Genomic DNA, 13,795 nt, shown 5'->3' on the forward strand with positions numbered 1-13,795 from the left:
CAAAATTACGAGATTGAGTTGTTTATGCGAAGATTGCTAAGACGGAACTACTTACTAAACATGGCATCTGGGCGTAGTGATTTCAAAAGAAAAAGTAGTTCCCAGTATTTGCTTCAGTGTCGTAACGCTATAATATTATTTGTTGGTGTTTGATGAGTTTGACAAGGGGAAGCAAAAATACCATTCACTTCCATTCTGTCCATCCCAAAAACCTCCTCGACTCACCTCTGGATAAACAATAGCTCGCCCTCACAAAAAAAGTAAGTATGCTGTTGGAAACGACTAAGGAATTGCGCTAAATGGGCCAATTTGCCAAAATGTTGAAGTATCCCTTTAAGTACAGAGGGGATAAATTAATTGGGGATGTTTCAAAGACTATGGATAAAATCTTGTTGGAGTACAATTTCTTTGACTATAGGCAATCTTTGCATTTGTGTGTCATTTTGTTTGAGTGTTTCTGGGTGAATGTCAATTAAAGCACCTTCTTGTCGCAGTGAAAGCTGGCAAAGTGAGACACACACCGAGTTCCAAGCAATATTTCTCCTGTTTGTATGAAACAGTAAGTTTATTAAATGTGCGTGAGGGACTTTTACGTTGGCTGCGACATCAGCGGAGACCTCCTGGACAGCGAGAGACAATCCCTGCAAGAGAGCCAACAAGTTATGGGTCATAGGAACTTTGATCATTGAGGAGGACAAGCAAGAAGAGGAGGACGAGAAGGAAGAAGAGGCTCCTCTCTGCTCTCAGTAGATCTTTAGGACTCACAGCCTCCTCTCTGCTCTCAGTTCTTCCACCTGCAGAGAGATGAGAGGTGGTGGTCAGAGTGTGTGAAGCAGTGAGGACTTCAGTCCTGTTCAGAGCAGCAGTCAGCAGCTCAGAGCTCATGAAGGACCACCACTGTCAGACCAACACAACAAGCCTGTGGCTCCTCTGATTGTCTGACTGTGTGTCCTCTGCTGTCCAATCCTGAAGCTGCTCAGCGTTCTCCTCTCACAGCCTCACTGAGAGTCAAACACTGGATCTTTGTTCTCACACTGACTGTGTTTAGTCCAAACCTGCTGAAAGCAGCATGGACTCACTCCAACCATCTACTGACCTCAGAGTCTGCAGGCTGCAGTCTGGACTCTGCTGGAGAGCAACCAGCTGCTGCACAGCTGGAGACTGCAGATGGTTGCGACTCAGGTGGAGCTCCTTCAGGTGGGAGGGGTTGGACTTCAGAGCTGAGGCCAGAGAAGAACAGCTGATCTCTGACAACCTGCAATCCTTTATCCTGAATAAAGAGAGAAAGCAGCAGAATCAATGAGGAGGAACCAATCAGATATATTGATGGAGAAATGAGCAGCTCCACATTACTGAGTCCTGATCAATGAGCATTTCTGTTGTTGTGGATCTTCATCACACACAACATTCACACTCCTCCTCATGTCCACACACAGCAGTCAGCTGCTGCTGAGCTCAGTCCACTCTCTCACTGCAGGATCAGAGTCTCAGATCACAGCTGCTGACAAACATTTCTCCTTCTACAATAGGAACAGACAGTCAACTGACCTCAGAGTCTGCAGAACACAGAGTGGACTCTGCAGAAAACCACACAGCTGAGAAACTCCTGAATCCTGAAGATCATTCCAGCTCAGGTCCAGATGTTCCAGATGTTTCTGGAGGGAGGGGTTGGACTTCAGAGCTGAGGCCAGAGAAGAACAGCTGATCTCTGACAAACTGCAGCTCCACAACCTGAATAAAGATAGAAAGAAGTGAGATTAGCCTTCCTGTCATGTTCTCCTCCCGCCCCTTACTTTAGTGTTCCCTGTCAAAATTGACCGGCCTATTTTAGCTGCTCTTAAATTAGTACCAAAAACATTTTTACCCACCAAATCTTTATTCAACATTCTTTAGCTGTGAACAATGTCTTTAAGTAGTGTTTAAAATGACTTTATAGAATTACACATAAAATAACTGCAGCGGAAATACAAATCGGCACTGAAAATGTATTAAAAAATGAACATGTAATGCAAGAAATGAATGGAAAACCAAAGACGAACTCAACATGAATTAGTGTGTGTGTGTGCGTGTGTGCGTGTGTGCGTGCGTGCGTGCGTGTGTGCGTGCGTGCGTGCGTGAATTCATGCCCATGAGAGGCGCATGTGACTCTCAGGGCAGAGTGGGCCTTGCAAACATAAGTATCACATTTGCAGCATCTCAGGCTGGTTTTGTTGTCTCTTGGGGCACAGAGGTCACAGTACTTTCTTTTGTGCCCATGTCCTTATTGTGGGAGAGCAGGTAGGGCAGCAGCTGGGGCTGTGGCTTGTACACTCCTAACCAGACTAGCAGAGGCTGGTGCTGTTGAATGAGAGGAGTCGCCAAAGCTGTCCCCTGCTCTGCCAGGAAAAGTCTCCTCTTGACACTCTTCCCCTGATTCCAGGTTGGGTCGATGGCTGTATCTCCAGTATAATTACCTCAATGGACTCTGGTAAAAAGAAATGGAAGCTGCACTTGATGTCATTCACAAGAGATGTTTCCTGCCGTGCTGGCCCTGGCATTATCTTTACAATGTTTTCCACTCTCGCTCTACTTCCTCTGTCCTGGGGGGATGAAGACCAAAGCAACCACTCTTGGACTGGAATGTCTCCTCAGGTGCCTGTTCTTCAGGTGCCTCTTCCTCTCCATCTGCTCACTGGTCATTCTCCTCAAAATCTGTGTTGCCTTCCACTTCCGGGACATCCTCCTCTATCTCTGGCTCCATTCCAGTGCCCTCTTCATCATGTCCAAAAAGCTCGATCAGAACCTCTTCAACAGAGAACCACTTTGTCAGTAGCCTCCTCATTATGCTCAGAGTAAATGGAGCACAAGACAAACATAAAGCTGTAAATATGGGGTCTGTGTGAAGATGATACACTGATTAGTCTTGAATGTGCAGTTCATGTAGAGAATAGACACAGAAGCATGATTTTGTGATGGTAAGGATGTAATATGACCTATTTGATAGAAAAGAAGCCAATAATGCCACAAGAAATTTCTCACTTTGAACAACATCTAAACATTACAGAACAAGACCAGCATAACTGATAAGAAGACCAACTTACAATTTTTCTCCATTGGTTTAGCTCATTTCTTGAAACATTTTCAAAACTCTAAGATCATTTGGCAAAACAGACTTGCAGTTCAGAACAACACCATAGTTTACTTGCTGAAGCTCATCTCTCTCCTAAAACTGTTCACTCATGTTTCAAAGCTACATTTCTTTCTCATGTAAATACTCAGTGCCACCAAAGATCCTGTAAAGATCCTTCTCAACAGCTTTGGTTTGTTTCTCAAAACAGACCGGACATTCTCAACACTCCTGGTTCTCTTGTTAAAAACAACCTGGACGGTTCAGCAAAAACACATGGTTCACCTGTCAAAGCTCAGAAATTCAGATCTCTTCCAAAACAGTTCACTCGGGTGGCAAAACTACATTTGTTTCTCAAACAAATGGTCAATTCCCAAAATGCTTCATCACTTTTGCACTGTCTTAGCACTGCAGACCAAAATGTATGGATGTTTAGTCCCTGATGTCCACCTCTTAGTCTAAGCCCAGTCCTTCATTCACACTATTTATTGTGATACACTGTGTTCTCGCCCACCCGGCGGTATTGTGTCTGTCTCCTTCAAGCTCGGGTCCTCTACCAGAGGCCTGGGAGCTTGAGGGTTCTGCGCAGGATCTTAGCTGTTCCCAGGATTGCGCTCTTTTGGACAGAGATCTAATATGCTGTTCCTGGTCTCTGCTGGAGCCATCCTCCTAGCTTGGGGGTTCCTACTCCCAGTGTCCTGATCACTACTGGTATCACTGTTGTCTTCACGTCCCACACTCTCTTTCTCTTCCCTCAACCCTTGGTATTTCTCCAGCTTCTCGTGCTCCTTTTGCCTGATGTTGCCATCACTTGGGATTGCTACATCTATCACCACAGCTGTCTTCTGCTGTTTATCTACCACCACTATGTCAGGTTGATTGGCCATCACCTGCTTGTCAGTCTGGATCTGGAAGTCCCACAGGATCTTGGCTCGGTTGTTCTCGACCACCTCGACCTGGAGGTGTCTCCCATCTTGACCCTGGGACCTCCAGTCCAAACTCGGTACATATGTTCCTGTACACGATGCCCGCTACCTGGTTGTGCCGTTCCATGTATGCCTTGCCTGCCAGCATCTTACCCCCTGCTGTGATGGTCTGTACTGTCTCTGGGGCTTCTTTGCACAATCTGCACCTGGGGTCTTGTTTGGTGTGGTAGATCCCGGCCTCTATTGATCTTGTGTTAAGGGCCTGTTCTTGTGCAGCCATGATTAGTGCCTCTGTGCTGTCCTTCAGTCCAGCCTTTTCCAGCCACTGGTATGTTTTCTCAATGTCAGCCACTTCCTCAATTTGTCGGTGGTACATGCCATGCAGGGCTTTGTCTGTCCATGATAGTTCCTCTGGCTCCTCCTTACTGGGCTTTTGATGTCTGAGGCATTCGCTTAGCAGATCATCACTGGGGGCCATCTTCTTGGTATGGTCGTGGAGGCTTGTGGTTCCTCCTGGATAGTGGCTCTGACACTCGCTAACCCTCAGCCTCCCTCCTTTCTTCTATAGCTTCAGTATGCTGGACTTAGGGTGGAACCCTCCATGCATTGTAAGGAGCTTTCTTGTCTTGATATCAGTGGCTTGCATTTCTTCCACTGGCCAGGATATTATGCCAGCAGGGCATCCGATTACTGGTCGGGGATAGGTGTTTATAGCCTGGATCTTATTTTTGCCATTCAGCTGGCTCGTCAGGACCTGTCTTACTCTCTGTAGGTATTTGGCTGTGGCTGAATTTCGAGCTGCCTCGAAGTACCGAGTTTGGGCTGGAGGTCCCAGGGTCAAGATGAGAGACACCTCCAAAGGTGGTCGAGAACAATCACGCCAAGATCCTGTGGGACTTCCAGATCCAGACTGACAAGCAGGTGATGGCCAATCAACCTGACATAGTGGTGGTGGATAAACAGCAGAAGACATCTGTAGTGATAGATGTAGCAATCCCAAGTGATAGCAACATCAGGAAAAAGGAGCACGAGAAGCTGGAGAAATACCAAGGGTTGAGGGAAGAGATAGAGAGAATATGGGGTGTGAAGGCAACCCTGATACCAGTAGTGATTGGGATACTGCGAGCAGTAACCCCCAAGCTGGGAGGATGGCTCCAGCAGATACCAGGAACAACATCTGAGATCTCTGTTCAAAAGAGCACAATCCTGGGAAGAGCTAAGATCCTGCGCAGAACCCTAAAGCTCCAGGCCTCTGGTAGAGGACTCGAGCTTGAAGGAGACACAATACCGCCGGGTGGGCGAGAACACAGTTTATATATATATATATGTATATATATATATATATATATATATATATATATATATATATATATATATATATATATATATATATTTATATATATATATATATATATATATATATATATATATATATATATATATATATATATATATTAACACTTTTTAATCAGAGTATAGCAACCTGTCAGTCAAACTTCTGGGATATTGATCCGGTCAGTTAAGTAGCAGAGGGGGTTGTTAATCAGTTTCAGCTGCTTTGTTGTTAATGGAATCAACAACATGTGCAACAGAGGAGGTGTAAGAAGGTTTGCTGTGTCTCCCAGCACAGCCTCAAGAGCATGGAGGAGATTCCAGGAGAGCTGGACAGGGCCGTAGAAGGTCCTTAAACCCTTATTAGGACCAGAATCTACTCCTTAGTGCAAGGAGGAACAGGATGAGCTCTGCCAGAGCCCTACAAAATGACCTGGTGGCCTGAGGGTCCGACATTCTCTATTGGGCCCTATACTCATTGCCCAGCACCGTACAGCTCGATCGGCATTTCCCATAGACCACTGCAGTTGGCAACTATGCCTGTGGCGTCCTGTGCTCTTCACCGATGAGAGCAGGTTCCACCTGAGCACATGCGAAAGACGTGTAAGGGTCTGGAGATGCCGTAGACAATGTTATGCTGCCTGCAACATCATTCAGCATGACTGGTTTGGTGGTGGGTCAGTGATGGTCTGGGGAGGCATATCCCTGGAAGGACGCACAGACCTCTACAGGTTAGATGATGGCACCCTGACTGCTATTAGGTATCGGGATGAAATCCTTGGACCCTTTGTCAGAACCTACGCTGGTGCAGTGGGACCTGGGTTCCTCCTGGTCCACAATAATGCCCAATGTCATGTGGCTAGGGTATGCAGACAGTTCCTGGAGGATGAAGGAATTGATACCATTGACTGGCCCCCACGTTCACCTGATCTAAACCCAATAGAACACTTCTGGGACATTATCTTTAGGTCCATCCGGCGCCGCCAGGTTGCTCCTCAGACTGTCCAGGAGCTCAATGATGCCCTGGTCCAGATCTGGGAGAAGATCCCCCAGGACACCATCCGTCGTCTCATTAGGAGCATGCCCCAATGTTGTCAGGCATGCGTACAAGCACGTGGGGGCCACAGAAACTACTGAGAATCATTTTGAGTTGCTACAATGACATTTTGGCAAATTGGACCAGTCTGCTGCATTATTTTTTCATTTTCATTTTAGGGTGTCTTTGATTTATCCCCTCTATAGGGTGATCATTTTCATTTCTATCAAATTATGTGGCAACATTTTGTTACTAATACATCACCTACTTATTATCAGGAAAGCTATTCAAGATCATTTTTACCCCTGTTTAGATCTGATGTGTTTTCGAGGTGTTCCTCTAATTTTTTTTGAGAGGTGTATATTTCACCCCTCTGCTGTACAGAACTTCAAGCTGTATAGAACTTCAAGCTAAGAAATGTGGAGCTGTACAGAGAAGTCTCAGTTTCCCATGGAGATCCTCTAGTATGGATCAATCTCAGATCAGCAATTTTCACTGAAACAAACTCAAACATGGAGTCTGACCTCAGAGTCTGCAGACGACAGAGTGGACTCTGCAGAAAACCACACAGCTGCTCAACTCCTGAATCCAGCTGCTGGTTGCCACTCAGGTCAAGATTTTCCAGATGTTTCTGGAGGGAGGGGCTGGACTTCAGAACTGAGGCCACAGATAAACAGCTGACCTCTGACAACCTGCAGTATGTCAAGCTGAATAAAGAGAGAAAGAGAGAAGGAAGTGAGAATAGAGGACTGCAGGACTGCTGAAGTTTGATGTTGAAGTGACAGAGAGCTGAAGAAGGTTCAGACTGGAAGAGTTTAGAAATGTAAAATCCAAACAGCTGAAGCCACCAGGAGAAGAGCTCTCATCAACATGCTGCAGAGCTCAGTCCACTCTCTATCCCTCCAACATCTGGAATCTTCCTGATCTCCTCTCAGTCCTTTGCCTCCAACAGATCCTCCCTTCAGACAGTGAACTGACCTCAGAGTCTCCAGGTTACAGTTTGGACTCTCCAGTCCAGAACACACAATCTTCACTGATGAATCCTGCAGGAAGTTGTTACTCAGGTCCAGATGTTTCAGATGGGAGGGGTCAGACTTCAGAGCTGAGGAGATCACTTCACAGTGAGAATCAGTGAGTTCACAGTGTGAAAATCTGTAATGAGACCCAGAGAGGACAGGACGTTATGAGAGAGGACACTTTGATGGACTGTTTGACATCAGAGCAGAGATTCTAAGTAATAAATAACTTAAGTGTGGATTGCCTAAAGTAACTGAGCACTTTAAGTAATTTTAGTAAATCATTAAATTGAGTAAGTTGTCATTTACTATTAATAATTACAGATAATTAACTGAGTCACTAACATCGACCTATTACACAGTAATAAACTGTTTAAAGTGCAACAAAAGTATTTTATCCTAAATCTACTATTAATTGTAATATATTGTTATTTATTAATTAATAACATCAGATAATCCATTATTTTGGTTTGAGTATATCACAGAGCAACTTAATCATTAGATCATTGATTGAGGTGTTGTTGAACAATGACATTTATATGACAATTTTACTGAAAATTGGATAAATTACAGACAATAAGGAGCAAGAAATGTTGAATTCTACATTAAATACATTTGTGATTTATCAATTAGTAATTCTAGGGCACCACCTTGAAACCAAGGCTCTCAAAAAAAAAAAAAAAAAAAAACAAAAAAAAAAACACCAACAAACAAAACAAAGCTTATTAATCTTTCAGACAAACAGCTGTGTTTAAATGTTCATAGAAGCATGAGAACGGCAGTGGCTGATCTAGCCTGGCACAGAACTCCTCCCACACGAAGAGGCAGTACAATCGTGCCTGGCCATTTCTGCAGTTTGGAGGGGGCTGGGCTCATGAATGTGCGTTCAGCACTGGGTGCGTAACAATCAAATAAACAATGTGCAATAGAGCAAACTTTGCATTTTCAAGTTCAATAAAACACAAGCTTTGAAATTATCACAGCTGCTAACACCTCATATGAAGGATTAAACCTGTGATGATTAAACCTGTGATGACGAGCCACCTGTGGGTGTTCAGCTGGACGTGCAGCAGCTTGGGAGTGTGCACATCTTTGGGAGCCTTTTGGTAGACTGCAGACAAAGTTCATTGCATCTGGAGAAGCCTGAACCGGTGAATGGCTCTCTGGAAAGCTTTCTGAAGAACAGGAGGTCTATTTTGGGTCTTGTCCTCCTTTTGACAGCAACTGCTGCAATTTCAGTGAACTGATTGGTCTAGCTGGAAATTATTTGGCAGGTCAACGTTTTGCCCAATGTGAACAATACCCACACTGGCCCTAAGCTGGTTGCCATGATAGAATGAGCTACCATCAGCATAGACTTGGGGAAGACCCTGACAGACGTTCTCACCATGATAATGATGACTGGAAGGGAGGGTCTGAGTCGTAACAAGGAGAGGTTTGATGTCAGACTGTTCTGCACAGTCACAATGTTGACACTCAACCAGACCTTGGCCTTAGGCCCGAGCATACCTGACCTAGATGTCATTACCCTGAAGTGCCATCGTCCAAGAGGCAATATGGCCATTTGAAACGTGCCCCTTCCCCGAGGTGTTGACTGTTCAAGAAGGAGACTGGCTAATGGCAAGTTTCAATGATAACCATTGATCCCCATTGTAGCTGCAGAAGTGCTCTACAGCTCAGATGGTGTGAGAAGAGCTTTTTCATGGTCAGAGAATGTTGTCTCTACACTGCTCAGAAGTCTGCTAGTGTAGGCCACAACTCTCCTGTCCATTGTATTTTTAGGTCAGGGCTGAGCTAAGGCAGTAAGCAAAGAACTCAGCCTCCAGAAAGAACTTTGTCCTTATCTGGGTACTCCAGACAAAGTCCTGAGCAGAGTTTCTCCTTCCTGAGGCAGAAGTATTGCTGTTGATGGGTTTCCCACTTAAAAGACCCGTCTTTGCAGAGGAGTTCGGTGAGGGGTCTGACAATCACTGCATAATTCTTAATGAATTGTCGAGAGTAATTGCAGACCTCAAGAAAGCTCCGTAGCTCTGACACATTGGTTGGGGCTTTGATGTCTTGGATGGCATGGATCCTGCCTGCTTGAGATTCCACACCATGAGCAGCAACTGTGAGCCCAACATATTCAACTTTGGTGCAGCACAATTGACCCTTGTGGAGTGCAAGTCTGGCGCTTGCCGCCAAAAGTTGACTCAAGATGTCTGATTTTGGCTAAGTGTTACTCAAAGGGGCAGCTCCTCACGAGGATGTCATCCACATAGATGAGGTTACCTGGGCAGCGGCATCTTTCATTTGAGGACAAAATCACTTGTGCCAGCAAGAGAGGGGGACCTGTTTTTTTAGTGGGCGATTGTCAATGGTGAGACACCATTTACCAAACTTAAAACTTGGGTTTAAACACCAGCCAGATTGGTAAGTTTCAGGTCAAGTTGCACTCTTGGATGATGTTCTTTTCCAGCAATTGGTCAGGGATCTCCTGGATTGACTCACAGGCAGCCAGCTGAATTTTGTACTGGTGCACAAAAGTCGCTGGTGGTCCTGGATCAGTGGGAATACACATGGTATATAGATCAGCGACCCACAGTGACACAAATCCCTAGCGAAGAAGACTTGGAAATTACAGAAAACATCTCTGGGCACATTTCTCTGGTCTTGAGTCATGAGAGCATCTGCTTTAGGAAGATGCTGCTTGATCTGACTGAAAACCATGGTAAGGCTTTTCCAGTGTGGACTTGACCTGCTCACCTGGTGTACCCGCCTGGGCTGTCAGGGCATACATGATCATGTCACTTGTCATACTCAGGACTGTGCCACAAATTCCCTCCTGCTTGAGGTTGTCATGGCAGGCAATTGTGATCATCCTGGTCGGGAAGGTGAGAGAAGCATCATTGAGTGAGTCATCCCTGGTTTAAGGATGGAAGTAGGTTGCCGATGACCGGCACTATTAGCTCTAAATCATGGAATGAGTTATCGATTAGCACCACCAGTGGTTGTCGTGCAGTCACTTGAATCAGAACTCACGTCAGATTCTGGACTGGAAGGTAGGCTGTCCGATTGTTCAGCTCAAGAAGAGGTGAGCCACAGATTGTCAGATGAAGGGGATGAAACTGGGGCAAAGCAAGGAAAAGGCCTGTGGGCCAGGCATTTTCTGCCCCTTCAGGAGTGCTAGGTGAATGGGGACCCCTGTTATTTGTGCAGGGAGCATGATGTCTCTGATGCCCACGTGACACACCTGAGGGATAGTTTGGCAGGAGACCATCTGCTCTGGCTTCGCTGTCAACTGCTGTGAGGCAGTGTTTGCAAGCGAACACAGAACTTGGTTCACAGTGTCCATTTGGGGTCCAAGGCTGATGAGGTCTGCCCCAATGAGACAGGGGGACACAGACCATGAATGGTACTCATGTAGTGCGTGGTTTCTTTCTGTATAATGTGCACAGACAGAACGCAACCACCAATGTATTTGATTAAGGTCTGGGGGGAGCCTGCTGAGAGTCGGCATTAACTGTGCTGCAGCTGCTTGGGAGGTGCATCATGTTTTGTGCATCAAACACAAAACAGGACAACAGCGCCCCCACGCAGAGACACAGGGCATGACGTAGGATGCCTCCTGGACACCTCCCTAGGGAGGTGTTCCAGGCATATCCCACCATGAGGAGACCCCGGGGAAGACCTAGGACACGCTGGAGAGACTATGTCTCTCGACTGGCCTGGGAACACCTTGGGATCCTCCCGGAAGAGCTGGAGGAAGTGTCTGGGGACAGGAAGTCTGGGCATCTCTGCTTAGACTGCTGCCCCTGCGGCCCGGCCCGCAGAAGGAAATTTTGAGTGATGAAAAGACCAAATGAAAGTCTATAATGCATAAGTGACCCACTGATAGCTAAATAATAATCATGCAATATAGTCCATGAGCCAAGGCCCCAAAAAGGGTGTGTCAGTACCATTTTGAGGGATTAATTTTCATAGTGATTTTCATGAAGGTGCACATCTCTAGTGTTGGAAAATGTGTGATAGCCTTCAATCCATGGTAGTTTTTAGGAGCTATCATCACTGAAACCAAAGGAAGTCAGCTCGGCCGAGCAAGCTCACGGACCCAGCTTCCACCTGACATTTTTAGCAATATCTCTGGAATGGAAAGAGTTAGAAACTTACTTCTTTCTATTTCAAAAACTAGACAGTTACAGCTTTACAGCGAGCTATCCTGCAGCTTTCTACACCTTCTGGAAGCTGTACAAAATCCTGGTAAATATCATTAAAAAAATTTCAAAATCAAAAAAAGTAGATTTTCTTTTTTGATTTCCTATATACGTTAAAAACGAAAAATGATAGACACTTACTGTTTTCTTTGTTGGAATCTATGGCTTTCTAGCTTTCAAACAAGCCCACCCATGGGTTTCTACTCCACCTGGAGGCTATGTAACATTGCGTTAAAATTTTGTCATAAATTGTGAATCTAACCCTCATGTCAAATGCAAGTAAAGGGACAAGAACATCTGATTTATTTTTGTTTTAATATAAATATAGATATAATGTTTATTTATTTATTTATTTATTCCCTTTAATTACATCTAAATTACTTTTAGGGCTATTCCTCTTATTGTCTTTCTGTCTCTGTTTAGTTATATGCTGTCATACCAATGTTCCCCCGCAGCCCCTCCCCTTCTCTCCTCTTATGCAGGGCTTGCTGGCCTGGTCTAATTAAGCACGTGAAGTGGGCGTGTATAACAGCTGCAGTAAGTACACACATGAAAAAGTAACATAAACTTTGAAGTTTACCACAAAATGCAAAACAAAGCGAAGAGAAAAAAAGAGTTGGAACGCTAAATACATTTTTAAAAGATTGCTTTGTGATTTAATAATCTCTGTTGAAACCAATTATCTTTTGAGGTCTCACAGTAATATTAGGGTGTAACATTTAGTGTGGGATTACATACTGTGCAAGTAATGTGTAAGTACTCTTCTGGAGCTGGAGTTGTGATAATGTTTTATTCTGTTTCAGGATTAGTGGTGGTTATGCTACATAAAGTAAAAGAGATGTAGATCGCCAGCTTCCACTTCAATATGGAAAAGTATGACGGATATGGACCAATGTGGATTGGGTGGCAGCCGACAGCAAGGTGCCCGGCGACCCAATCCTCAGACACAGGGACTAGCCCAAGGGACATGGAATGTCACCTCGTTGGGGGGGGAAAGAGCCCGAGCTTGTGAGGGAGGTTGAGAGGTATTGGCTAGATATAGTCGGGCTCACCTCCACACACAGCCTGGGCTCTGGAAACCAACCTCTGGAGAAGGGCTAGACTCTCCACTTCTCTGTCGTTGCCCACGGTGAGAGGCGGCGGGTTGGTGTGGATTTGCTTATAGCCCCACAGCTCCGCCACCATGTCTTGGAGTTCACCCCAGTGAACGAGAGGGTCGCATCCCTGCACCTTTGGGTCGGGGACAGGTGCCTCACTGTTGTCTCGGCTTATGGGCTGAACAGCAGTGCAGAGTACCCGGCCTTCTTGGAGTCCCTGGGAGGGGTGCTGGACAGTGCTCCGACTGGGGATTCTATTGTTCTACTGGGGGACTTCAACGCCCACGTGGGTAGCGATAGTGAGACCTGGAAGGGGGTGATTGGATCGCATGGCCTCTCTGATCTGAACCCGAGTGGTGTTCTGTTTTTGGACTTCTGTGCTAGTCACAGTTTGTCCATAACGACATTTCAAACAAATATGTTTAATAGGAAAAGTAGGCTCATAAGTGTGAAACTTAATTTTGTTTAAGATTCACAATTCATGACAAATTTTCAATGCAATGTAACACAGCCTCCCGGAAGAGTAAGAAGCCATGGATGGGCTTGTTTGAAAGCTAGAAAGCCATAGATTCGAACAAAGAAAACAGTAAGTGTCTATCATCTTTGGTTTTTGATATATATAGAAAATAGAAAAAGAATATCAACTTTTTTTGATTTTGAAAAATTTTGAACAATATTTACAGGGATTTTGTACAGCTTCCAGAGGGTGTAGAAGGCTGCAGGATAGCTTGTTGTAAAGCTGTAACTCTCTAGTTTCAGAAATAGAAAGAAGTAAGTTTCTTACACTTTCCATTCCAGAGATATTGCTAAAAATGTCAGGCAGAAGCTGGGTCCATGAGCTCGCTCGGCCGAGCTGACTTCCTTTGGTTTAAGCGATGATAGCTCCTAAAAACTACCGTGGATCACACATTTTCCAACACGAGAGATGTGCACCTTCATGAAAATCACTATGAAAATTAATCCCTCAAAATGGTACCGATTTGCCCTCCGGCTCATGTACTAATAGTTTGAGGGAGCTGATCAGACAGTGGACTGATGGGTTCTTCAGGGCAGATCATTGAGGATCATCTCCACAGAGGAACTACAGGA

The 13,795-nt window shown here is 45.1% G+C and overlaps 1 long non-coding RNA gene across 1 annotated transcript; it reads right to left on the reverse strand.

Moving 5' to 3' along the window:
- Nucleotides 1-217: 217 nt before the first annotated feature.
- LOC115384179 (uncharacterized) lies at nt 218-1,593 on the reverse strand. Its single transcript, XR_003930844.1, has 4 exons — nt 1,549-1,593; nt 1,097-1,270; nt 766-794; nt 218-641 (listed from the first exon to the last, which is right to left on the reverse strand). It is a non-coding gene; the product is annotated as an uncharacterized LOC115384179 (long non-coding RNA).
- Between the last annotated feature and the right edge of the window lie 12,202 nt (nt 1,594-13,795).

The sequence above is a fragment of the Salarias fasciatus genome (genome assembly GCF_902148845.1).
Source record: "Salarias fasciatus chromosome 23 unlocalized genomic scaffold, fSalaFa1.1 super_scaffold_20, whole genome shotgun sequence".
Classification (NCBI taxonomy): Eukaryota; Metazoa; Chordata; class Actinopteri; order Blenniiformes; family Blenniidae; genus Salarias; species Salarias fasciatus.